The following is a 27,493-nucleotide window of genomic DNA, read 5'->3' as shown; positions in this document are numbered from 1 at the left end:
ATTATGTGAACAAATTTAGCTGGGAATCCTTAGATATCCCGCATCTTGACGTTGCAATAGCTGTGCAGGCTTTCAAGATGGGGTTGCAAAAGTATTCTCAATTTTACCATGATCTTGTAATGAATCCCTGCAGGAATCTGGATGAATCTCGTAACAGGGCTCTAAGATATATTAGGTTGGAGGATGATAAAAAGATGCAAGAGAGGATGAATTCATCAACAACCTATGAGTCGACCAACAGGAAATCAGAATCCTCGTATAAACCATATCGCTCTAAGCCATATGGCAGAAATGACAGCAAAAAAGTGAATGCTGTTGAAGACGAGGATCCTAAGGAGTATCCTGATTTGTCTGAATATTGTTTTTCTGTTAATATACCTGAACTGATGTATGCAATGCAGGGTTTAGGAGACAAAGCAAATGGCCCCGGAAGAATCAACAAAAAGCTGATTGGAAGGATAAGTCCAAGTGGTGTGCCTTCCACGAGGATTTCGGACATGTTACTGAGGATTGCATTACTTTAAGGAAAGAAATAAGCTATCTCTTGAGCAAGGGATATCTGAAGGATCTCCTAGGAAGAAAGAAGAATAAGGGTTAGGATACTGAGAAGGATCCTGAACGAGCAGCATCACCTCCTGTGGATGCGAAGATAATTAACTTTATTTCAGGAGGATCCGAAATTTGTGGGACTTCATATTCTGCGGCCAAGAGACATGCAAAGGAGGCTAAGGCCGAAAGAGGAGAAAAGCCAACCAGGATGACGACCCTCACAACTGTAAAGTGATCACTTTTGATAGTGATGACAGGGATACTGTCCAGGATCCTCACCATGATGCTCTGGTAATAACATTATATGTGGCTAACCATTTTGTACGCAGGATACTCGTGGATAATGGCAGTTCCGTCAACATAATCCAACTAGAGGCGTTGAAGAGAATGAGTGTATCTCCAATGGATATCACTTCGAAGTCCACTGTGCTTGTTGGGTTCAACGGAGAGGCCAGGAACACAGTGGGGGAGATAAAGTTACCAGTATATGTTGAAGGGGTTAACTCAATGCAACGCTTCTGTGTGATGGACTCCTTATCCTGCTATAATATCATATTGGGTAGGTCGTGGATCCATGATATGAAAGCTGTGCCGTCAACCTATCATCAATGCATCAAGATCCCTACGCCTTGGGGAGTTCTCAGGGTGGACAGTGATCAGCAGGAAGCAAAGGAGAGTTACTCATCCTCGATGAAATCCTCAACCAAGTCTAATGCAGCATAGCAATTAAAGATGCGGGCCTAGGATATCGTGGAGGCTTCAGAGCAGGATGTAAAGAAAATTATCCTGGATCAGGATAATCCAGATACCTCGGTGCTCGTAGGAACCAATATCCCTCAGGATATTGAAAACCAATTGACTAACTTTTTGAAATGCAGGATGTCAACATTCGCGTGGAAACACGAGGATATGACAGGAATTTCCAAAGATATTATAACTCACAAGCTCGGAATTGATAGGTCTTTCAAGCCTATTCAATAGAAAAGAAGGAAATTTGCTCCCGAACGGAACACAATCATTCAGGAGGAGGTTGAAAGATTATTAAAGAGGAAGATTATTAGGGAAGTGAAATTTCCCAAATGGCTAGCAAATGTAGTTGTGGTGCAAAAGAAAAATGGGAAATGGAGAGTCTATGTAGATTACACAGACTTGAACAAAGCTTGTCCCAAATACCCATTTCCTCTGCCTCACATTGATTCAATGGTTGATGCTACTACTGGCCACGAGATGTTAACCTTCATGGATGCCTCTTCAGGATTCCAACAGATCAAAATGGAACCATCGGACCAGGAGGATACTGCCTTCATGACACTGACATGTATATATTGTTATACTGCTATGCCTTTTGGTTTAAAAAATGCAGGTGCAACATACCAAAGATTGGTGAACATGATGTTCAAAGACAAGCTGGGGGACACCATGGAGGTATACATTGATGACATGGTAGTAAAGTCTAAGAAGGCTGAGGATCACCTCCAGGATATTAAGGGAGCATTTGATATCCTGGACCAATACAACATGAAGCTAAATCCTGCAAAATGCCATTTTGGAGTGGGAGCAGAAAAGTTTCTAGGATACATGGTGACCAAAAGTGGGATAGAAGCAAGCCCGGAGCAGATAAAAGCTATCTTGGATATTAAGTCGCCTTCAAATATGAAAGATGTTCAAAGATTAACAGGGCGAGTAGCAACATTAAACAGATTTATCTCTAGATCCTCGGAAAAATGCAAGGAATTTTATGATATCCTGAAGAAAAATAAGAAATTCGAATGGGCAGAGAAGCATGAAGCAGCCTTGCAGGATTTGAAGCAGTATCTCTCGACCGCACCTCTATTGATGAAGCCTGAGGATGGTGAACCATTATCCCTGTTGTTTTGGTCAAAAATCAAGCAAGGATAGTTGTTTTGGTCAAAAATTACCGAAGTAATTAAGTGATCAAATTAGTTAAGTGAGGTAGTGTGCTAAAAAGTGTGTCGGAAATATGCTGGTTAACTTGTTTAGGAAAAACAGTTTTCAGGATATGGCTCAGGATATTGAGCTATATCTAAGATCAAACTATGAGCAAAAAATAAAGGAAATGACACGAGGTGTACGAGGAAAGCCCTTGATCAATCTAGATCGCCGGCATAAAACCTCGGGAGCTGACAATCGCAGCTGCCTTGTTCTTCTTGTTGCTTTCAACTTCAGGATACAGTGCAGGATATCGACCAGAGCGCTAAGTGTTACAATGCTTTTTGTGAAAGTGAAAGTTGCGGAATAATAAGTGTGAGAGAGTAGTGAGTGTAGCTGTGATGCCCTATTCGATCTGGTATACCCACCTATTTATAATTACTAAATACAAACTAAAATTCCTGTAAATATGGTGTTATGGGTCATTTTCTAAGCATACATATCCTGACCAATATCCTGCCTTTGTTTGTTTATTTGTGACCAGGATGTTGGAAGAGGATATTGCTAACATCTTGGGTGATATCCTGAGGTTTATTAATTAACCACGTGCAGGTTAAAGACTGAGGCTTACTAACGGTCAAGAGGACTTCTTCTCCTCAGGACTCGGACGAGTTTGTTGAAGAAGAGACGTTGAGCCCGAAAGACCAGGTCTACAACGTTCGATGAAGGAATATTCGGTGGATCCCGCAAGTTTAGGATAGTTTGTTAATTTATCTTTACTATAAATAGATGTGGCGGATCAGTTTAAGGCACACAATCTTTTCGCTAACACTCTTGTACACTCTTGCTCTCTAGATTACTGCAATCACCACGCTTGTACCCAATTCACGTTGTAACACTTAGTCGATCCGCACCACATCCTACACTGTATCCTGATATTTGAAGCAATAGAAGAACAAGGCAGCTGCAATTGTCAGCTCCCGAGGTTTTATGCCGGCGATCTAGATTGATCAAGGACTTTCCTTGTACATCTCGTGTCATTTACTTTACTTTTTTGCTCATTGTTTGATCGCAGATACGACTCTATATCCTGAGCCGTATCCCCAAACTGTTTTTACAAATAACTCAATTGACATATTTTTGAACACATTCTCTTAGCACACTACCTCACTTAACTAATTTGATCACTTAATTGCTTCGGTAATTTTTGACCAAAACAATTTGGCGCCCACCGTGGGGCAAGTAGTGCTCTCTTTACTAAAAATTTTTATCAAATCGCTAATCAGTTTTCTATTTTCAAAACTTTTTGCCACATTGTCCATAATGGCCTCAAGATCAAACATGAGTTCCTCTACTGTGTCTGCTATGACTTCTGCTACTACTGGTTCGGTGCTTCCACCACCTCCTCCAAGGACGCCAGCCTCTTCACGACCTTGGATATTATCCCTACCCGCAGTGTTCAGGAATCTCCTCCCGTTCTAGCTTCTAATGATGAAATTCTTACTTTATTTGGAAGTGTGCAGGAACAAATGAGGCAGCAACAGGAAACAAACCAAATGCTTTTAAGGGAAATACAACTCCTGAAGTCTGGCTCGAGCAGATCTGCTGAGGATAATGTCACTCCATTACACCCCAGAGCATTGAACTTTAGTTCAGCTGTGTATACTGAGGATAACAGGGGGAATATTGTGCCCAGTCTTCCTCAGAATCATACTCCTGAGATACCCTCCTCGGTCAGGATGTCAACCATGAGGAGCTCAGGATATGCTTCAGGATATGGGCAAAATCCTCCAACGGGTAATGTGTCAAATAATAATAATACTCATGCTACTAACAATAGTGGATCTTTGCAGGATACAGGTGTGACATCAGCACTTACTAGGGAACTTCAAAAGTTGAAGGACATGATATCCAGTGTACCTGGGGTGGTCCAGCCGATCCCGGAAGTGTCCCAAGACAGCCATAAGATATCTCGTTTTGCACATCCAATCTGTGATGCTGAGATCCCAAAGAGATTTCAAACCCCCAACATGAAGCTTTACGACGGAACTACGGATCCTGAGGAGCATATTGCTCAGTATAGGGAAAGAATGGAGATTAACCCTATACCTCCGAGCTCAAGGAAGCGTGCTTGTGCAAGGGATTTGGTTCTACTTTAACATGATCAGCCTTAAAATGGCTGTTAAACGTTCCTCCTCACTCAATTACTTCGTTTGCTCATTTGGTTAATTTATTTAACAGTCAATTTTCTTGTAGTCGGAGTTTTGAAAAACTAACCAGTGATCTCTATAGGATAACTCAAGGACCTCAGGAATCCTTGAGGGATTATGTAAACAAGTTCAGTCGAGAATCCTTGGTATCCCGCATCTTGATGTTGCAACAGCTGTGCAAGCTTTTAAGATAGGGTTACAAAAAGATTCTCAGTTTTATCAGGATCTTGTAATGAATCCCTGCAGGAATCTCGATGAAGCTCGTAACAGGGCTTTGAGATATATCTGTTTGGAAGATGACAAGAAGATGCAAGAGAGAATGAATTCTACCTCAACCTACGAATCAACCAACAGGAAATCAGAATCCTCATATAAGCCATATCGCTCCAAGCCATATGGCAGAAATGATAACATGAGAGTGAATGCTGTTGAAGACGAGGATCCTAAAGAATATCCTGAATTATCTGAATATTGTTTTTCTGTTAATATACCTGAACCATTGTATGCTATGCAGGGTCTGGGATATAAAGCCAGGTGGCCTCGGAAGAATCAACAAAAAGCTGATTGGAAGGATAAATCCAAATGGTGCGCCTTCCATGAGGATTTCGGACATGTTACGGAAGATTGCATTGCCTTGAGGAAGGAAATAAGCTACCTTCTCAGCAAAGGATATCTGAAGGACTTGCTAGGAAGGAAGAAAAATAAAGGGCAGGATCCCGAGAAGGATCCTGAAAGAGCACCCTCACCTCCTGCGGATGCCAAGATAATCAACTTCATTTCGGGAGGATCCGACATTTGTGGGACTTCGTATTCGGCGGCAAAGAGACATGCAAAAGAAGCTAAGGCTGAGAGGGGAGACAAACCTGTCAAGATGACTACCCTCACAACTGACAAAATGATCACGTTTGACGCTGATGACAGGGATACTGTCCAGGATCCTCATCATGATGCTCTGGTAATAACGTTATATGTGGCTAACCATTTTGTACGCAGGATACTGGTTGATAATGGCAGCTCCGTCAACATAATCCAACTAGAAACTCTGAAGAGAATGAATGTATCTCCGATGGATATCACTTCAAAGTCTACCGTGCTGGTTGGGTTCAGTGGAGAGGCTAGAAACGTAGTGGGAGAGATAAAATTGCCAGTATACGTTGAAGGAGTCAACTCGATACAACGTTTCTGTGTGATGGATTCTCAATCCAGCTATAACATCATACTCGGGAGACCATGGATTCATGATATGAAGGCCGTACCATCAACATATCACCAATGCATCAAGATCCCTACCCCTTGGGGAGTTGTCAAAGTCGATAGTGATCAACAAGAGGCGAAAGAATGCTACTCATCCTCAATGAAATCCTCGACCAAACCGAATCCAGCATAGCAATTAAAGATGCGGGCCCAGGATATCATGGAGAATTCGGAGCAGGATGTGAAGAAAGTTATCCTGTACCAGGATAATCCTGATATCTCGGTGCTCGTAGGAACCAATATCCCTCAGGATATTGAAGAACAATTAACTAACTTTCTGAAATGCAGGATGTCAACGTTCGCATGGAAGCATGAGGATATGACAGGTATATCCAAAGATATTATCACTCACAAGCTTGGAATTGACAGGTCATACAAGCCTGTACAACAAAAGAGAAGGAAATTCGCCCCTGAACGAAATACAATTATCCAAGAGGAAGTTGAAAGATTATTGAAGTCCAGGATGATTAGGGAAGTCAAATTCCCTAGATGGTTAGCAAATGTGGTAGTGGTTCAAAAGAAGAATGGGAAGTGGAGAGTCTGTGTAGACTACACAGACCTGAACATAGCTTGTCCAAAAGACCCCTTCCCTCTGCCTCATATAGACTCAATGGTGGATGCCACTGCCGGTCATGAAATGTTAACCTTCATGGATGCATCCTCAGGATTCCAGCAGATTCAAATGGAAACTTCAGACCAGGAGGATACAGCTTTCATGACACCAACAGGTATTTACTGTTATACTGCTATGCCTTTCGGTCTAAAAAATGCAGGTGCAACGTACCAGAGATTGGTGAACATGATGTTTAAAGACAAACTGGGGGACACCATGGAGGTGTACATTGACGATATGGTGGTCAAATCCAAGAAAGTTGAGGATCATCTCCGGGATATTAAAGGAGCATTCGATATCCTGGACCAGTATAATATGAAACTTAATCCTGCAAAATGCCATTTTGGAGTGGGGGCAGGAAAGTTTTTAGGATACATGGTGACAAAAAGAGGGATAGAGGCAAGCCCGGAGCAGATCAAGGCTATCTTGAATATAAAGTCACCCTTGAATATGAAGGATGTTCAGCGGTTAACAGGACGGGTGGCAGCCTTGAATAGGTTTATTTCAAGATCCTCGGAAAAGTGTAAAGAATTTTGTGATATCCTGAAAAAGAATAAGAAATTTGAATGGGGGGAGAAGCATGAAGCAGCCCCGCAGGATTTGAAACAGTATCTCTCAACCGCGCCTCTATTGATGAAGCCTGAGGATGGTGAACCACTATCCCTGTATCTTGCAGTATCAGGGAATGCGGTAAGTGCAGTACTCGTAAAGGATCACGAAGGTCAGCAGTATCCTGTTTATTATGTTAGCAAAAGTTTGTTAAATGCTGAAACTAGATATTCTCACCTAGAAAAGCTAATATTGGCTCTAGTAATGGCATCAACAAAGCTTAGACATTATTTTGAAACGCATTGGATCCATGTTAAAACTAATTATCCTGTTAAGAATGTGCTTAGAAAACCGGAGATGTCAGGTAGAATGGCTAAGTGGTCGGTAAAATTAAGTGCCTATGATTTAATATATGAACCTAGAAATGCAATAAAGTCTCAGGCCCTAGCAGACTTTGTGGCTAATTTTAGTAGTGATATTCAAAATGAAGTAGACCTAGAAGTGCAACAACTAGGAGAAAACTTAGGATCCTGGATATTATATACTGATGGTGCATCTAATGTAAGGGGTGTAGGTTTAGGTATACTACTAAAATCGCCATAGGGGGACATAATACCCCAGGCTGTTAGATGTGAATTCCCTGCTACTAACAATGAGGCAGAATATGAAGCTTTAATTGCAGGACTAGAATTGGCTAAGAATATGAATATCAAAAATTTGCAAGTATATGTTGATTCCTTGTTAATTACTAATCATTTTAATGGATCCTATGCAGTCAAGGGTGAGAAACTAATTGAATACCTCGGTATTCTTAAAAAATTAGCACGATATTTCGATATTTTTACACTTGAACAGGTACCAAGAGAGGATAACGCCGAAGCAGACGCATAGGCAAACTTGGGATCATCAATCAGGATACCAGAAAGGACCCCAATACCGATATTACATATCCTGTATCCTGCCACGGATTCTCAGGATAAAGAAGTAGCAGGTATTCAGAATCCCGGAGCGGTGTATCCTGAAGAGGATCCTAAATCCTGGTCGACTCCAATCATGAGATACCTCAAGGAATGACATATCCCCGAAGATGAAAATCCTAAGGCATTTAGGATGAAGGTATCACGATTCACTATTATAAATAATATTTTATATAAGAAATCTCTTGCAGGACCATACTTGAGATGCTTGGACGATCCTGAAGCTAAAGAAGTACTTCGGGATATACATGAAGGGGATTGTGGTAACCATACTGGGGGCAGGTCATTATTCTCAAAAGTATTAAGGACGGGATATTATTGGCAAACAATGAGAAAAGATGCCACAGAATATGCTCGGAGATGTGATGCGTGTCAAAGACATAGTAACATATTGCATCAGCCCGCTGAACCGTTATATCCTATTGTTTCCCCTTGGCCATTTATGAAGTGGGGCATGGATATAGTAGGAAAGTTACCAAAAGCCCCGGGAGGAAAAGTTTTTATGCTAGCAATGACGGACTATTTCTCTAAGTGGGTCGAAGCGGAAGCATTTGTTCAAGTTAGAGACCAAGAAGTAGTATCCTTCATAAAGAGGAATATCCTGACCAGATTTGGAGTACCAGCCGAAATAATCTGTGACAATGGTTCTCAGTTTATAAGCAAGAGAACTACTGACTTTTGCAAGAGTTGGGGAATCAAAATGGTAACATCTACTCCAGTACATCCTCAAGCGAATGGACAAGCAGAATCCTCAAACAAGATAATTGTCAATAACTTAAAGAAAAGGCTTGGAGCCAAAAAAGGAAGATGGGCAGAAGAATTACCCTTTGTTTTATGGGCTGATAGGACAACAGTAAAGAATGCAACGGGCCAAACCCCATTCTCCTTGGTATTTGGAGCAGAAGCAATGATTCCGACGGAAATGACAATACCCACTGCAAGATCTACCCTAAGTGATCCTGAGTAGAATCCTGAAGCCTTGAGTCAGGATTTAGACACTATAGATGAGAAAAGAGATGCGGCAAGGCTAAGGATGGCAGCATATCAACAGAGAATATCCAGGGCATATAACAAGAACATCAGGACCAGAAGATTTAAGGTTGGAGATTGGGTGCTAAGAAAGGCTTTTCAGAATACTACTAATCCTGCCGATGGCAAGTTAGCCCCAAAATGGGAAGGACCATACGAAGTCGAATCAGAAGCAGGAAAAGGAGCATACAGACTCAAGAATATGGATGGGGATATGCTACCGAGGTCTTGGAATGCTATATACCTCAAGCTCTATTTCAAGTGAGTTTAGAATTTAATTTCTAACTCAGGATGGTATGAATTCTACCTTTTTTAAATATGTTTGGTTTAATTTATTCTTTGTAACCCAATACTGACTTAAGCATCGGAGGGGTGTTAGCCAAGCTAACACCCACTTTAGTTTACAATTGTTTTGCAAGATATGTTTCAGGATGCAGCTCCGGGATATGTACTCAGGATAACTCGAAAGATTAGAGGATTGGCCCCCTCTCTCACGTTTAAGGGATACTGATCCCTTCACAGGTTTAAAGGTATTAACCTTTCTTCCGAATTGGGTTTAAACACCCCGCCTGGAGCGCAAGTTATTCAGGGATAGTTCAAGGTGGCGGGACCAGTCCATGTAAAAGTGGCTGACAATTTCGTTACTGTTGGCTATATCCTGAATCCTAAAGGTATATGAGGATTGATCACCCTCTCTCACGAAAGGGTATTTTCATACTCTCTAAGGTTTAAAGGTTTTCACCTTTCTAAGTCTTGGAGTTTATACACTCCCGCCTGTAGCGCATGAAAATTTGGGATTTTCCCCAGGATACAAGGGATTTATCTCCAGTACATCCTTGGGTTTTGCCCTTGGGACGTAAAAAATTGCCTATACAATGTAAAGTGACATTCAGAAGATTTCTAAAGCATTTGAAGGCATTGTACACAGGGGACATTCCCACTAAGGTGGTGGTGCAAAGCTAAAAGGATGGGACTTGGAACTAATGCACTAAGTACCTTGCACAGGGGACATCTTTATGGGAAGAATTGCAAAGGGACTGAAGTGTGGTAATAGGTTTATACCCTATTTCTGGTATGATCTTTCCTTTGTAAACATCGTTCAAGTTTTTAGTAACATTATGTTTTATAAAAGGACAAGTATCCTGATATATTCTCAAAGTCTTTTTCAGAATATCTGATTAGGGTGTTTGAAACTAGTGATAGTTTGGAACTTTGATCATTTAAATATTATTGAAAACTGGTTGTCAATCAAAAACTTTCTACAAAGTTGAAGGGATGTTTGGAAGTTCTATCTAATAAAAAGTTTTACAGTATATCGCTGAGCATACTGATCAGGATATCTTATAAGATAACAGTATGACATTTTTTGCAAAGCTAAGAGTTACACTAAGTAATGCAAGGTAACAGAAAATAAGTCAAAAGATAGTTATATTATTAACAAGTCAAAAGTTGTGCTTTTAGCTTCACCTCAAACCGAGGCCCATCCGCCAAGAGCACGATTAGTTTTTTCCATAGTTATGTAACGGTTGCAGGGTGTATTTCAAAACATGACCTGTCCACCTACAACCATTATCACATTCAAAACAAGTTATACTAATTAATGACCAAGGGCTTCGTCCTAAAACCTAGGACCCATCCACCTTTGGTCATCTCATTGTTCTAGTGCAGGAAATGTAAATTGTTCGAAGACAGGAAAAGTAAATTGTTTATGCAACCACAACCATGAAATTAAAAAGTGGGCTCCGGCCTCGGCACATACATCCATCATCGCCCACATTGCTGCGCTTAGGGGGCAGCTCCCTCTTCCATCATATCCTCTCCAGCAGCATCCCCATCAGCATTCGTTCCAGCCTTATCAGCAGCATCTCCACCAGCATTCTTTATAGCACCAGCATCGTCTACCTTCTCGGTCACCTTAGCGGGTTCCTCTGCAGCAGGTTTTGAGGGGGGCTCCACAGGATTGCCACCAAGATCCTTCAGTTTCATCTCCCAGACGTTGATATTCCATGAAGGGCATTCGAAGCCCAAAGCCCTGGCCTCATATGCCATTTTTAGCCTGGCCTGGAGGAGGGAGATGACAACTGAATTCTTAAGGCTCTCCCGGTACGAAGCCATATCCTGCTCATGTTGAACCTGGGCCGCGTCGTACTTAGCTTGAGCCTCTTGGGTGATCTTCTGGATGGTAGACTGGTGGTCTTGAGTCATAGCCTTGTACTTGGCTTCATAATGTTCCGATTTGGCGGTGGCGATTGCTGCTTGATCGGCGATGGTAGCCTCAGCTTTCTTCAGGTTGCTCTCTAACATGACGTTCGAGCCACATGCGTCCTCGTAGAGGAATACCAGGCGTTCGAGGCCCTGTAAGGTAGGTAAACAGGTATCAGCCTAGACTAACATTTGTAATTAGCATATGATGCAGGATATAAGCCGGAATACTAACCTGGTTAAGGAAACCTATCATGAATTTGCTGGAATCCATGAACCCGTGATCCTCAAATGGGAATACATGGGGAGTAGTAGGATGATCTGCTTCCTTCCTCTTCCAGGAGCTGGAGGCCCGAGTCCTGGACGCTGGAGGAGCTTTGGGAGCGATGGTAATCTTTGAGCTGCTGGGCTTTGGAGTGTTAGTTGGCTTTGGGTTAATTTCTTGTTTGATGGGTGCATGGCTGGAATAACTATCCAACTCATCAAGTTGGAAGCCTTCAAGGTTGATGACCGGCACTGTGTCAAGGGAGAAGTGTTTAATTTATGTCATTTATATCTTATAGTCAATTTGCTCACCTATACTTACCAGAAATTTCTTAACTAGATTTCTGACTTGAGTTTGTGAGAGACAGGGAGAAGGTTCTTTCGGCGGTAGGAAGTCGGTAGATCTCTTTGATCCTGGGTTGTGATTCTACACTTGGGGGTGCTAGGTCTCTGAAATTCGCTGCACAAATATTAGGATATCAGTTAGGATACAGTTAAGAATATATTTGGGAATGTTCCTAAAAGCCTAAATCCTACCCTTGGTTAGCCATCTAACTGGCAGGTCGGAACCCCCGTCAATGGAGTCCCTCTTTACGAAAAAGAACTTTCGTTGCCACTGGTCTTCGTTCTTGGTGGCTTTAAGGATTAGGGGATTTTTGGAAGTGGAAAAAAAAAAGAAAACGGCTATTTCCATGAGATCTCAATCAATATGCTATGGGAAGGTCTTCAATACACAGGTCAGGGCAATGACGAGATTTGATTTGGTCAAGTACCATCAAAACTCGCCAGACCATTGGCATGGTTTGGGCGTAACTAAGACCGGTGAGCTCAAAGAAACGAGAGATGAAGGGTGGAAATGGGTACCGGAGTCCTAAAGAAAAGGGGTAGGCAAAGAAACAAACCCACTCATCTGATGACGCGTCTGATCGGACTTCCCGATCAAAAGGGCGAATGACTGTTCCGGTAGGAAAAGCGCCGGAATCCTTCAGAGCAGCGATATCGGCATTGTTAAAGGAGCAGATCTCTTTTTCTGGTTCTCGTATGAGATTTTGGCTCACGAGGGTTGAGATCGGCTCGTTCGAGTGAGATCTTGTTCGTGATGCCATGAGAAATATCAAGCAAATTACAAGAAATTCAAAGAAAGTAGAGGATGAGAGAGAAGACGAATACCTGAAAATTGCTTGGAGAAAAGTGATAATAATGTGAGATATCTCAGCTAATTATAGGCTGGATATAGGGGGTGAAGAGCAAAAGAAGCGTGGGAAGTTGCACAAAGTCATCTCAAACGTCATTTCATTTTAATTGCCTCGGTTTGCGAGATAAGATTTTTGAAATATATCCGTTGGATTGGTATACCAACAGATATATTTGGGGACAAATGTTATGGGTCATTTTCTAAGCATACATATCCTGACCAATATCCTGCCTTTGTTTGTTTATTTGTGACCAGGATGCTGGAAGAGGATATTGCTAACATCTTGGGTGATATCCTGAGGTTTATTAATTAACCACGTGCAGGTTAAAGGCTGAGGCTTACTAACAGTCAAGAGGACTTCTTCTCCTCAGGACTCGGACGAGTTTGTTGAAGAAGAGACGTTGAGCCCGAAAGACCAGGTCTACAATGTTCGATGAAGGAATATTCGGTGGATCCCGCAAGTTTAGGATAGTTTGTTAATTTATCTTTACTATAAATAGATGTGGCGGATCAGTTTAAGGCACACAATCTTTTCGCTAAAACTCTTGTACACTCTTGCTCTCTAGATTACTGCAATCACCATGTGACAACTCGAACTTTAGACTTGTTTTTGATGTAACGTTACGTGTCTACGTGACACCTTGATTTAATGAATGTTACGTGAACCTTGTAATAATGTGTTACGTGTGTTGTGTATATTATATGTATGAAGGTTAGGGCCCGATCACACAACACCACTCGAGTGCACAAGCCCTTTGGGCCACACCTTGTTCACGGACCCATTAGGCAGCCGAGTGGGCTCGGCCCACTCCCCACTCGCAAACACAAAACCAAGAGCAGGGGTTTGATTCTATTGTTTTTGCAAAACACATAACACACACAACCCTAGGCTCTCTCTCTCTCGTTTTACTTGGAACCCGACGGCACAAGACCATCCGATCATCCTCTTGTTCGGATCACCCTTCTTTACTCGTAATCGGTTAGTGTTTTGTTTATGCTTTCGTGTTAAGTGATGTTATGATTTCATGTTTAGATTAAACCGATTAAAATTGCATGATAATGAACTAGGGCCGGTTAGATTATGTTGTTTGTGCTTGGTCCTCGGATTGATTGTATGATGATAGATATAATCAGGTTTTTGTATGAATGATAACCGGTTAGGTTGCATGCTAGTCCGATGATATGATTATGACTCGGTTCAGGTTTGTGTGCTAATCCGATTATTTGTTTTGATGCTGTTATGAACATGCTAATGATGATGATTTTGAAGGTGTTATGAATATGATTGAACGCTGAATAAACGTTGTTTGATCTGATTTCCGAAACTGCCTAAGTTGTTTGCTAGAATCACGGAATGATTGTTGCATGAATTATGGAAACCAGTTACACACACACAATTGCGACTCGGTATCACCAATTGCGACTCGAAACCGCACACCAGCAACAGCACGAACCGCAACCACGGTTGCGAGTCATGTTGCGACTCGTAACCAAACCATGACAAGCCGAGACCATCCCTTGCGACTCGTAACCAGCTGTTGCGACTCATAACTCTCTGTTGCGACTCGAGATCGCCGGTTGCGACTCGAGACCACCTTTGCACGCACACTGTTTTGGGCTTTCACTGTCACGGGCCCAATCGTTTGGGCCAAATGATTGGATTTGTGGACTGTTTGTTATTGGACTAGTATGCGTTTACTATTTGGGCCGATTGAGATCTGGAGTGTTTAGATTGGGCCGTTATATGAATTGGTTGAATGTTATTTGGGTTGATTGACTTTCGGGCTTAGACATTGGATCGCACATGAATGTTAATGCTATGCTCTTACATGTTTACATGCATACGTGATAGTAACGTGTTAACATATGTGATGCACACGTGTATTACCTTAGTCAAAACCTGACTTGTATAATAACCATGATAGGACGTGGTTGACCATTTACTTGCTACCTGTACTCTTTGTGTATCTGCCGAGCAAACCAAGGTGAGTTCACACAGCCAAGGCATGGGATTCCCGGGTTGGGAATTGGGTTGGATATGTTGTTAATGAAAGAGTTACTCGTACTTACGCATTCACTAGACTATAGACCATCGTCCTCAGGATAGTCAGGACACGTTACGTAAAGCCTACGTAACCCAGTATTTGCCATTTGTCTCCCGGGTCGGGAGGACACGTTACGTAAAGCCTACGTAACCCAATACCTTCTACTGTCTTCCGGGTCGGAAGGACACGCTGCGTAAAGCCTACGTAGCCCCCACGCGTACCACTGTCCTCGGGGAAGGGCACGTCACGTAAAGCCTACGTGACCCAGTACGTATTCCTGTTCTCGGTAAAGAAGAACACATGGTTTGAAGTTAGTCTAGTAAGTACCACTAATGAGAAGCCCTCATTAGTAAGGATAAACGTGGGAAGCCCCCCCACCAGTAATATAAACACAAGGTTTGGGAAGCCCCCACCTTTAGTACACACTAGTATGGGAAGCCCCCACTAGTTATACTTATGCACTATGTTATGAACTTACTTTCTGTGAACTCGCTCAACTAGTTTGTTGATTATTTGCTGCATGCCTTGCAGGACCTTAGGTACATTATGGAGCTTGCACAAGGAGGAACAGGTCGTTGTGGGATACGGATCATGAATGATATCTGAACTTATAACTATTTTGAGTTTACATTACTATGCTTCCGCTACTTAAACAATGTTTGGTTTTGAAACATCAATCATGTCATGGTGAATTACGTTAATTACTTTTATTATTAACTGCTATGTTTGATATGATTGATGGCTTGATCCTGGTCAGTCACGCTCCAAGCGGTGGTACTCCGCGGGTGGATTTTGGGGGTGTGACAGATTGGTATCAGAGCCATTGGTTATAGAGAACTTGGTTTTAATATGGGAAAACGTTTTTATTAAAACTAGACTATAACCGGAACAGTGCTCTCAACGATCCACAACGACGCTTCGCTCCACGTGCAAGACTCGATATCCTAGGTAATAAGGTTTATGTTTATTACCTGTTTGCTAGAACTGCTTAGAACTTTGCTCGCATTACGCTTAGATACACATGACCATAGCATGAGAATCCCTACGTGCTTACTCTTTTCTGTCATCGCCCTATTCGCGAACCATTCTTACCTATGCTACTTGTTACAATGAAGATCATGTCTGGACGAATCAACATGACACAAGCCCAGCTAGAGGCTCCCGTTCAAGCTCAAGTTGCTGCGGCAGTTGCAGCAGCTCAAGCAGGTAGTATATCCTGCAGTATAGGCACACACTAGGATCTTTGGATCCTACATTAACTCTCGTATTTAACTTCGTCCTATTCGTACACAATAGGTCAACACGCGCAGCAGCCTGTCTGCACTTTCAAGAACTTCATGGACTGTCGTCCAAATTCCTTCAGTGGCACCGAGGGGGCAGTGGGACTCCTCCATTGGTTTGAAAAGCTAGAATCAGTATTCGAAATGTGCGAGTGCCCTGAGGCTCGCAAGGTCAAGTTTGCCACTGGCACCTTGGAAGGAATCGCGCTAACCTGGTGGAACGCGCAGGTGCAAATTCTGGGGTTGGCAGCTGCTAACGCCACCCCATGGAATGATTTCAAGGAACTCATCAAGCGTGAGTATTGCACGCGTGAAGATATTCACAAGTTGGAAGACGAGCTGTATAACTTGAAAATGGTTGGATCAGAGATTGAAGCGTATACTAAACGGTCGAATGAGCTGGCCGTATTGTGCCCAACTATGGTGGACCCTCCATACAAGCGCATTGAGATGTATCTCAAGGGATTGGCGCCAGAAATCCAGAGCCATGTTACCTCGGCTAATCTCGATAACATCCAGGAAATTCAACGCCTCGCTCATCGTATCACCGACCAGGCAGTGGATCAGAATAAACTGCCTAAGCGTGTCAACGCTACTGCTACAGTCACTCCTTCAGCTACTCCTGCTACTACTAGCGACAGCAAAAGAAAATGGGATGGAGATTCCAGCAGGGGTTCAGCGACTGTTCAGCCACAAGCTCAACAGCAGAAGATTGACCACTATTAGAGCCCCAGTCAACAATCCTCTGGTGGTCACAGACAGAGGAGATATCAGGGAAGTCAACCTAAGTGCCACAATTGCCACAGACATCACAATGGCCCGTGTAACAAGGGTCGTTGTCAAAGGTGTCTTAAGATGGGTCACGAGGCCAAAGACTGTAGGAGTCCACGGCCTGCGAATCAGAATCAGCAGCCTCAGCTACCAGCTCCGCAAAACCAGCAGCAGCAGCAGCAGCCACAGCGTGGAAACCGGGGATGTTTCCAGTGTGGGGCTGAAGGTCATTACAAATGCGATTGCCCTCAGTTGAACCAGAACCACAACAACAACAACAACCAGCGCAATGGGCATAACAACGGCGGGAACAACAACAATAATGGCAACGAGGCAAGAGGTCGAGCTTTCGTTTTGGGAAGAGGAGACGCAGTGAACGATCCCAACGTTGTTATGGGTAAGTTTCTCCTCGACAATATTTACGTTACTGTTTTGTTTGATTCGGGTGCGGATACAAGCTATATGTCTGTGAAAATGTGTCAACTGCTAAAACGTGCACCAACACTTTTACCCACCAAACATGTAGTAGAGTTAGCTAACGGTAAAAGTCTAGAGGCCACGCACGTAGTTCAGGGTTGTAATCTTATCTTAGCTGGTCAAGCCTTCTCTATTGATCTCATTCCCATAGTTTTGGGTAGTTTCGACGTCGTGATTGGGATGGATTGGTTATCCCAACACCAGGCAGAAATTCTATGCAGTGAGAAGATCATTCGTATTCCACGTTCGGGTCAGGAACCTCTCGAAGTACAAGGCGACAAGAGTGGTGCAGTGGTTGGCATCATCTCTTTCTTAAAGGCGCAGAAATGTTTACGAAAGGGGCACACTGCCATTCTGGCACTCGTTACAGACGCGTCAGCAAAAGAAAAGAAATTGGAGGATATTCCAATTGTACGTGACTTTCCTCAGGTATTTCCTGAAGACTTACCTGGCTTACCGCCTCATTGTCAGGTCGAGTTTCAAATCGAGCTCGCTCCAGGAGCAGCACCCATAGCTCGCGCACCATATCGTCTAGCTCCATCAGAATTGGAAGAATTGTCAAAGCAACTGCAAGAGCTCTTGGAAAAGGGCTTTATTCGTCCAAGCTCTTCGCCTTGGGGAGCTCCAATACTTTTCGTGAAAAAGAAGGACGGTACGTTCAGGATGTGCATCGACTACCGTGAACTCAACAAGGTGACGGTGAAGAACCGTTATCCTCTTCCACGCATAGACGACTTATTCGACCAGTTGCAAGGGTCGTGCTACTATTCGAAGATAGATTTGAGGTCGGGGTACCATCAGCTGAGAGTCCGGGATGAGGACGTCTCCAAGACTGCATTCAGAACTCGTTACGGTCACTACGAGTTTCTTGTCATGTCGTTTGGGTTAACGAACGCGCCTGCTGTATTTATGGACCTTATGAACAGGGTGTGCAAACCCTATCTTGACAAGTTTGTCATAGTATTCATCGACGACATCCTGATTTACTCCAAGAGTCAAGAGGAACACGAGCAGCATCTTCGCCTCATTTTGGAACTCCTTCGGAAGGAACAGTTGTACGCCAAGCTTTCTAAATGCGACTTCTGGCTTCGTGAAGTCCACTTCTTAGGCCATGTGGTGAACAAGGATGGGATCCATGTCGATCCATCCAAGGTAGACTCGATCAGGAACTGGCCTGCACCGCGAACGCCAACGGAAATACGCCAATTCTTGGGTTTGGCAGGTTATTACCGACGGTTTATCAAGGATTTCTCGAAGATCGCGCAACCACTTACACTACTGACACAGAAGGGTGTCACCTACCGTTGGGGCAACACGCTGGAAACTGCTTTTCAGTATCTAAAGGATAGGCTTTGCAGTGCACCTATTCTCTCCTTGCCAGAGGGCACATATGACTTTGTGGTTTATTGTGATGCATCCATTCGGGGACTTGGATGTGTGTTAATGCAGCGCGACAAGGTTATTGCTTACGCCTCTCGTCAACTAAAGGTTCATGAACGGAACTACACGACGCACGATTTAGAGCTGGGAGCCGTTGTTTTCGCGCTTAAGATATGGCGACACTACCTGTACGGTACCAGGTGCACGATTTACACCGATCACAGGAGTCTCGAGCATATCCTTAAGCAGAAGGATTTGAATATGCGTCAACGATGATGGGTCGAGTTACTAAACGATTACGAATGCGCTATCAAGTATCATCCAGGCAAAGCCAATGTTGTGGCTGACGCTCTTAGTCGAAAGGACACCTTACCGAAGCGCGTGCGAGCGCTACAGCTTACAATTCAGTCTAGCCTTCCTACACAGATACGAAATGCTCAGACATGTCACACCCCTTTATGCGGCGGAAGCACGAAGTGTGATCATGAAAGGTTCTCATTGCATACGAAAGGTAAACATACTACATGCTTATGAAAATAACTTCAAATACCATAACTTGAAATCATAAGTTAGCGTTTACAACGCGAGTTAACATAAAACATTGTCTTAAAAGGTTTACACTTTATTTAAAGACAAACACAAGCGACATCCACGAGCATAAGAGAGACCACGCGCACATCCATCCTAGTTACCTGAAATACATGTGAGTTTTGGAAAAACGTCAACATAATGTTGGTGTGAATTCATGCCGTTTTGTTTTGCACTTTTGTATACTTTGTATGAAAACATATTTTGTGAATAAATCGAGTTTTCATAAAATCCAGTTTCATGTGTACACCACGTACTCATGTATGATTCAAATTCTTCTAGAGTACCCCACGTACTCAAGTATAATCCATGCTTTTCTTGAGTACCCCACGTACTCAAGTATTCATCAAGTTTTAGAATGGTATGAGTTTTTATGTAAATTAAGTATTCCTGTAGGTATCAGGGTTGTTAATGGGTTGCAAAGCCATTAACATGTGACACGACATAGGAAGTCACCAAACCTTAGGCATTTAATTGGTATATTCTGAGACACAAAAGCACTACTCGATACTCGCCCTCATCGAGAGTGTGGCTGCCCGGCACCCGTTAGATCTAACCTTTTGTTCTGCGGTCTAGGTATATTGTTGATTAATGGTGCTTCTGTACCCTATTCGTGACACGATTCCTCGCATCCTTTTTCATAGCGCATCCTACTTGGTACTCGTTTCTCACCAAGCGCGCTTCTCATATTCCTATTTCACAACACACTTGGTACTCGTTCTCACCAAGTGCGCTTCTCGTTTTCTTATTTCACAACACACTTGGTACTCGTTCTCACCAAGTGCGCTTCTTGTATTCTTATATCGCTACACACTTGGTACTCGTTCTCACCAAGTGTGCTTTTTATTATCATACCATTTGTTAAACATAAAAATATTTGTAACATGTATTTCACCCCCGAAGTTATAAAACTGAAAACAGTTAAGAGAAAAGGGGGAGCATGAACTCACAACTTTGCGTTCCTGTGCGTCGTAAACTTCACCGGGTTTGCTTATTTAACGTCGTAACCTATACGCGTTTTCTTAACGTTAGTCACTAGACTTGCGTCGCACAAGTTCAGTCACTCACTTTTGTATTCGTATTGTCGTGTTAAAAAAATATTTCATATTTTTTTTTTTTACTAAGTATCTTACTTATATTATTTTTCGCAAATTAATATAAGTATCTTGTGTTTTGCACTTTGCACCCGAATTATGTGTCTTGTATATTGTATGTGTATTTTCATGTTTATACTCCTCATGAGTATTTAGTGTATTTTTACGTCTTAATACGCTAGCACGTATAACACATACTATATACACTTAGCACAGAAGTTGGTGATAAAATAATATATATTTTTCTCTCAAAAATATACATACTTATATCCATTTTTATTCTTGAAGAAATCCTCATTTCTTATCACCAAAAATTAGGGAAACCTTGGTAATACTCTTAAATACATTTTTAGGGAATAAGTTTCTCAAAAACTTATATTTTTCTAAGTATCAAAATTTATAAAAATTTTGGCAGAGTTTCCCCTAAAAATGGAGGTTTCCCATGTTTTCAAAACATGTGTTTATTTTCTTTTAAATCGTCAACAATCATCAACAACACTTATCAACAATAATCATCCACGAATATCACTAATTTCTCCATTTCATGAACTTGGTTATTTACTAAAATTGTGTAGTAACTTACTAGCACATTTAGTAAGTCTTGTTATCTTTAAAAATAAGTTTAGTTTCTTAAAAACCTTATTTTCAAAGAATATAAAGTTTCACAACTTCTAGTCGGTTTTTACGAAAATTATTTCTTTGTTAAAACTTTTGTTACGCAAGTGTCCATACACTTGTTTGTTCACAAAAATCACTTTTGTTTGTGTAAGATCCGGTTTAGAACATGTGGTTCCTTTTGACGCTTGGTCTTTTGAAAATACCACTTGTAGATACATAGATCGGCAAGTTTTAAACACTATTTAACAAGTAAAAATACTTTTACACAAGTTCATGTTTCTCGTGTGGTAGAGTTTCACCTTTTAACCCTTGTACCGTCCGAAACAAGCTTATGTCAAGATCTATGATCTTAACAAAGTCGGGTTAAACGGTGATCCGAGCTACCACAACGTAGATCGGGCCTAAATAATCCCACAAATTAAATACTACCACATTTACACATCATGTGAGCTTTTATCCATCATTTAAGTGTCTTTTAGTAGACTTTAATGTATCAAATTGCAAGATTCCAAGTTTTAACTGTTATCTATCATATTAACCACTCTAGATTAGTTCAAGAATGTGTTTTAAGTAACTCACCACTAGCTCGAGGCTAGGGAAGAATCTAGACGCGAATGTGGTGGATAAAAGCTAGAGAAAAAGGTCCTTCGTGCTCCGAGTGCACCAAGCCTCCTAATACGTGATCCTTGATGCTTGGGTATGCTTGGAATGGCTTGAACAAGGCTCGAAAAATTGATGGGTGATTAGGGATGTTTGGCCGTGAGCTTTCTAGAGGGAGAGAGGAGAGTTGTTTGGTGTTGTGAAGTGTGAAAGTTCATATGTGCCATCTCACGGTATTTATAGACATTCCATATGGCATATTCCTAGCATATTCCTGGCATATTCTTGGAATATTCCTAGCATATTCCTGGAATATTCCTAGCATATTCCTGGAATATTCCTAGCATATTCCTAGCATATTCCTGGAATATTCCTAGCATATTCCTGGAATATTCCTAGCATATTCCTGGCATATTCCTGGAATATTCCTAGCATATTCCTAGATTTTCTGCGTTGTCTGCGTTTTGCAGTGTAAGCACTGTGTCGCGTAGGAACTCACGGTACGCGCTTAAACTTGAAAAATAACGTTTTTAAGCGTTTCAATTTATTTTTCAACACGAACCTGATTAAAATAAAATTTTAATCATAACAGAATATTTGTGGGATTAAATATTATTCGGGCGGCCACCAACGTTCGTTTCGCAGTTTTGTCGTAATTTGTTCTGCACTTAAAGTGTGTTTCGGGTGCCTTTTAGTGCGTGTTTTAGCTTTCGTAACGACCATAAATTAAACCCTGATATGTACTCTTGGGTTTTAATGTACCTTTGTCGTAGGACCTACACCTAGGCCTCAATTCTAATGTCTGACTGCTTTCTGCAGTTCCGTTGACACAGTGTGTCTTACCGGTGAGTTTACTAATATTTCTGACGCAACGCTCTCGTTTTTGCATAAAGCAATATTTTGTAGTATACAACGTGCATGAATTCACTTGCTTAGCTTCTAATCAGTCAATGTTGACATTTAAGCTCATAATTGCAGTCATTAAATAATAATTAAAATGTACGGAAGTTACCGGTTTTGTGCCAGTTGTCACAAGACAGAAGCACTGAAGCCCGAAAACGTCAAGGCTGAAGCCTTACGCGGCTCACGACAACGAATGGAACTAAAGGATGACGGCGCCTACTATGTAACGGGGCGTATTTGGGTCCCACTTTATGGCGGTCTACGCAAACTTGTAATGGATGAAGCTCACAAGTCTCGCTATTCGGTACATCCAGGATCGGATAAAATGTACCACGACATCAGCACTACTTATTGGTGGCCTAGTATGAAGGCCCACATTGCTACGTACGTTGGAAAATGCTTGACCTGTGCGAGAGTCAAGGTTGAATATCAGAAACCAGCTGGCCTACTTCAACAGCCTAAGATACCTCAGTGGAAATGGGAAGAAATTTCCATGGATTTTGTTACAGGCCTACCCAGATCCCAGCGGGGAAATGATACCATATGGGTGATCGTGGACCGACTCACCAAGTCTGCACACTTCCTGGCTATAAAGGAAACGGATAAGTTCTCCACTCTCGCAGACGTCTATCTTAAAGAAGTTGTTTCGAGGCACGGGGTGCCCACATCTATCATTTCGGATCGCGATGCACGATTCACGTCGGAGCTATGGCAAGCAATGCATAAATCATTCGGCTCAAGGTTAGACATGAGCACAGCATATCATCCTCAGACGGATGGGCAGTCTAAGCGAACGATCCAAACTCTCGAAGACATGCTTCGGGCATGCGTTATCGATTTCGGCAACGGCTGGGAAAAGCACCTCCCTTTGGTGGAGTTCTCATACAATAATAGTTATCACACCAGCATTCAGGCCGCTCCATTTGAGGCATTGTACGGGCGTAAATGCCGGTCACCTCTCTGTTGGGCAGAGGTGGGAGATAGTCAGATCACGGGTCCAGAGATTGTAGTGGACGCCACAGAAAAGATTGCACAAATACGACAACGCATGGCGGCAGCACGCGACCGTCAGAAAGCCTACGCGGATAAGCGTAGAAAGCCATTGGAATTTCAGGTCGGGGACCGGGTTTTACTAAAAGTCTCACCCTGGAAGGGTGTGGTACGTTTTGGCAAACGGGGCAAACTGAATCCGCGCTATGTCAGACCATTCGAAATCATAGAAAAGATTGGCAAAGTAGCATACAAGTTGAAACTACCAGCTGAACTCGGGGCAGTTCACAATGTCTTTCATGTATCGAACTTAAAGAAGTGCCTATCAGATGAAAACCTCATCATTCCTTTCAAAGAACTCACTATCGACGAGCGGCTGCAGTTCGTCGAGGAACCAGTTGAAATCACGGACTGGGATGTGAAGGTCCTCAAAAACAAGAGAATCCCTCTTGTTCGAGTTCGTTGGAACTCCAAACGTGGCCCAGAGTACACCTGGGAACGCGAAGACAGGATGACAGAAAAGTACCCCCAGTTATTCGAAACCAATGCTACCACTACTGAGGCTGAAGCTACTACTTCGGAATTTCGGGACCAAATTCCAGATCAACGGGGGGAGGATGTGACACCCCAGGAAAATCAGTGAACAATACAGTTTACCTAGCTTCCTCAGTGAGTGCATACCAAATTTCGGGACGAAATTTCCAATTAGTTGGGGATAATGTGACAACTCGAACTTTAGACTTGTTTTTGATGTAACGTTACGTGTCTACGTGACACCTTGATTTAATGAATGTTACGTGAACCTTGTAATAATGTGTTACGTGTGTTGTGTATATTATATGTATGAAGGTTAGGGCCCGATCACACAACACCACTCGAGTGCACAAGCCCTTTGGGCCACACCTTGTTCACGGACCCATTAGGCAGCCGAGTGGGCTCGGCCCACTCCCCACTCGCAAACACAAAACCAAGAGCAGGGGTTTGATTCTATTGTTTTTGCAAAACACATAACACACACAACCCTAGGCTCTCTCTCTCTCGTTTTACTTGGAACCCGACGGCACAAGACCATCCGATCATCCTCTTGTTCGGATCACCCTTCTTTACTCGTAATCGGTTAGTGTTTTGTTTATGCTTTCGTGTTAAGTGATGTTATGATTTCATGTTTAGATTAAACCGATTAAAATTGCATGATAATGAACTAGGGCCGGTTAGATTATGTTGTTTGTGCTTGGTCCTCGGATTGATTGTATGATGATAGATATAATCAGGTTTTTGTATGAATGATAACCGGTTAGGTTGCATGCTAGTCCGATGATATGATTATGACTCGGTTCAGGTTTGTGTGCTAATCCGATTATTTGTTTTGATGCTGTTATGAACATGCTAATGATGATGATTTTGAAGGTGTTATGAATATGATTGAATGCTGAATAAACGTTGTTTGATCTGATTTCCGAAACTGCCTAAGTTGTTTGCTAGAATCACGGAATGATTGTTGCATGAATTATGGAAACCAGTTACACACACACAATTGCGACTCGGTATCACCAATTGCGACTCGAAACCGCACACCAGCAACAGCACGAACCGCAACCACGGTTGCGAGTCATGTTGCGACTCGTAACCAAACCATGACAAGCCGAGACCATCCCTTGCGACTCGTAACCAGCTGTTGCGACTCATAACTCTCTGTTGCGACTCGAGATCGCCGGTTGCGACTCGAGACCACCTTTGCACGCACACTGTTTTGGGCTTTCACTGTCACGGGCCCAATCGTTTGGGCCAAATGATTGGATTTGTGGACTGTTTGTTATTGGACTAGTATGCGTTTACTATTTGGGCCGATTGAGATCTGGACTGTTTAGATTGGGCCGTTATATGAATTGGTTGAATGTTATTTGGGTTGATTGACTTTCGGGCTTAGACATTGGATCGCACATGAATGTTAATGCTATGCTCTTACCTGTTTACATGCATACGTGATAGTAACGTGTTAACATATGTGATGCACACGTGTATTACCTTAGTCAAAACCTGACTTGTATAATAACCATGATAGGACGTGGTTGACCATTTACTTGCTACCTGTACTCTTTGTGTATCTGCCGAGCAAACCAAGGTGAGTTCACACAGCCAAGGCATGGGATTCCCGGGTTGGGAATTGGGTTGGATATGTTGTTAATGAAAGAGTTACTCGTACTTACGCATTCACTAGACTATAGACCATCGTCCTCAGGATAGTCAGGACACGTTACGTAAAGCCTACGTAACCCAGTATTTGCCATTTGTCTCCCGGGTCGGGAGGACACGTTACGTAAAGCCTACGTAACCCAATACCTTCTACTGTCTTCCGGGTCGGAAGGACACGCTGCGTAAAGCCTACGTAGCCCCCACGCGTACCACTGTCCTCGGGGAAGGGCACGTCACGTAAAGCCTACGTGACCCAGTACGTATTCCTGTTCTCGGTAAAGAAGAACACATGGTTGGAAGTTAGTCTAGTAAGTACCACTAATGAGAAGCCCTCATTAGTAAGGATAAACGTGGGAAGCCCCCCCACCAGTAATATAAACACAAGGTTTGGGAAGCTCCCACCTTTAGTACACACTAGTATGGGAAGCCCCCACTAGTTATACTTATGCACTATGTTATGAACTTACTTTCTGTGAACTCGCTCAACTAGTTTGTTGATTATTTGCTGCATGCCTTGCAGGACCTTAGGTACATTATGGAGCTTGCACAAGGAGGAACAGGTCGTTGTGGGATACGGATCATGAATGATATCTGAACTTATAACTATTTTGAGTTTACATTACTATGCTTCCGCTACTTAAACAATGTTTGGTTTTGAAACATCAATCATGTCATGGTGAATTACGTTAATTACTTTTATTATTAAATGCTATGTTTGATATGATTGATGGCTTGATCCTGGTCAGTCACGCTCCAAGCGGTGGTACTCCGCGGGTGGATTTTGGGGGTGTGACACACCACGCTTATACCCAATTCACGTTGTAACACTTAGTCGATCCGCACCACATCCTGCACTGTATCCTGATATTTGAAGCAATAGAAGAACAAGGCAGCTGCAATTGTCAGCTCCCGAGGTTTTATGCCGGCGATCTAGATTGATCAAGGGCTTTCCTCGTACATCTCGTGTCATTTACTTTACTTTTTTGCTCATTGTTTGATCGCAGATACGACTCTATATCCTGAGCCGTATCCCCAAACTGTTTTTACAAATAACTCAATTGACATATTTTTGAACACATTCTCTTAGCACACTACCTCACTTAACTAATTTGATCACTTAATTGCTTCAGTAATTTTTGACCAAAACATATGGGATGCTCCTGAATATTCCATTAATAACGTTGCAGGTCGGGAAAAGCGGCTTCAACGTCTTTATTTGAACGACTTAGACCGAGTCTCCCGGAGAAAGGGTCTTCGCGAACGTTAGGCACTTGAACTCGTACTCCTGCACACAATCCGTTAGTAATCCTGAGGATACCATTCAGGATGTTACCAATATCCTGAATGAGCATCCCGGATATGAACAGAAATCACATAATCAAGATACAACTCAAGATATTTCCTAGGATATGGGCTCAGAATTTCACCCATAACAATTGTCCCCAAAAAAATGTTACCGTTTAGTATTCTGGCACTAACGGTTATATTTTTTACGAATAATGAGGCAATTAAGTGATAAGACCCTGACGGGACTGGTTGTAACCACGCAGCCTACATTCACTCATTTCACCACTATAACTTCTCATCCTCATCATCATTTAACCTTCACCGAAGAGAAAAAAGGTAAATATCTCTCTCTCAATTCCATCTCTTTCCTCCATACTGTTCAATATTTTGGTAATCATATGGCAAGACAGACAAGATCTAGCTCCGGCGACTCTGCTCCCACGTTCATTCACCAGAATATTCTCCAAGATCTTGAGAAGGATATATGCTCTTTCAACAGTGCCCACTTGTCGGCCCTCAAAACCTCCGGCATTTT

The sequence above is a fragment of the Helianthus annuus genome, chromosome 15 (genome assembly GCF_002127325.2).
Source record: "Helianthus annuus cultivar XRQ/B chromosome 15, HanXRQr2.0-SUNRISE, whole genome shotgun sequence".
Classification (NCBI taxonomy): Eukaryota; Viridiplantae; Streptophyta; class Magnoliopsida; order Asterales; family Asteraceae; genus Helianthus; species Helianthus annuus.
The sequence above is the reverse complement of the archived record's forward strand: the minus strand, read 5'-3'. Positions refer to the sequence as shown.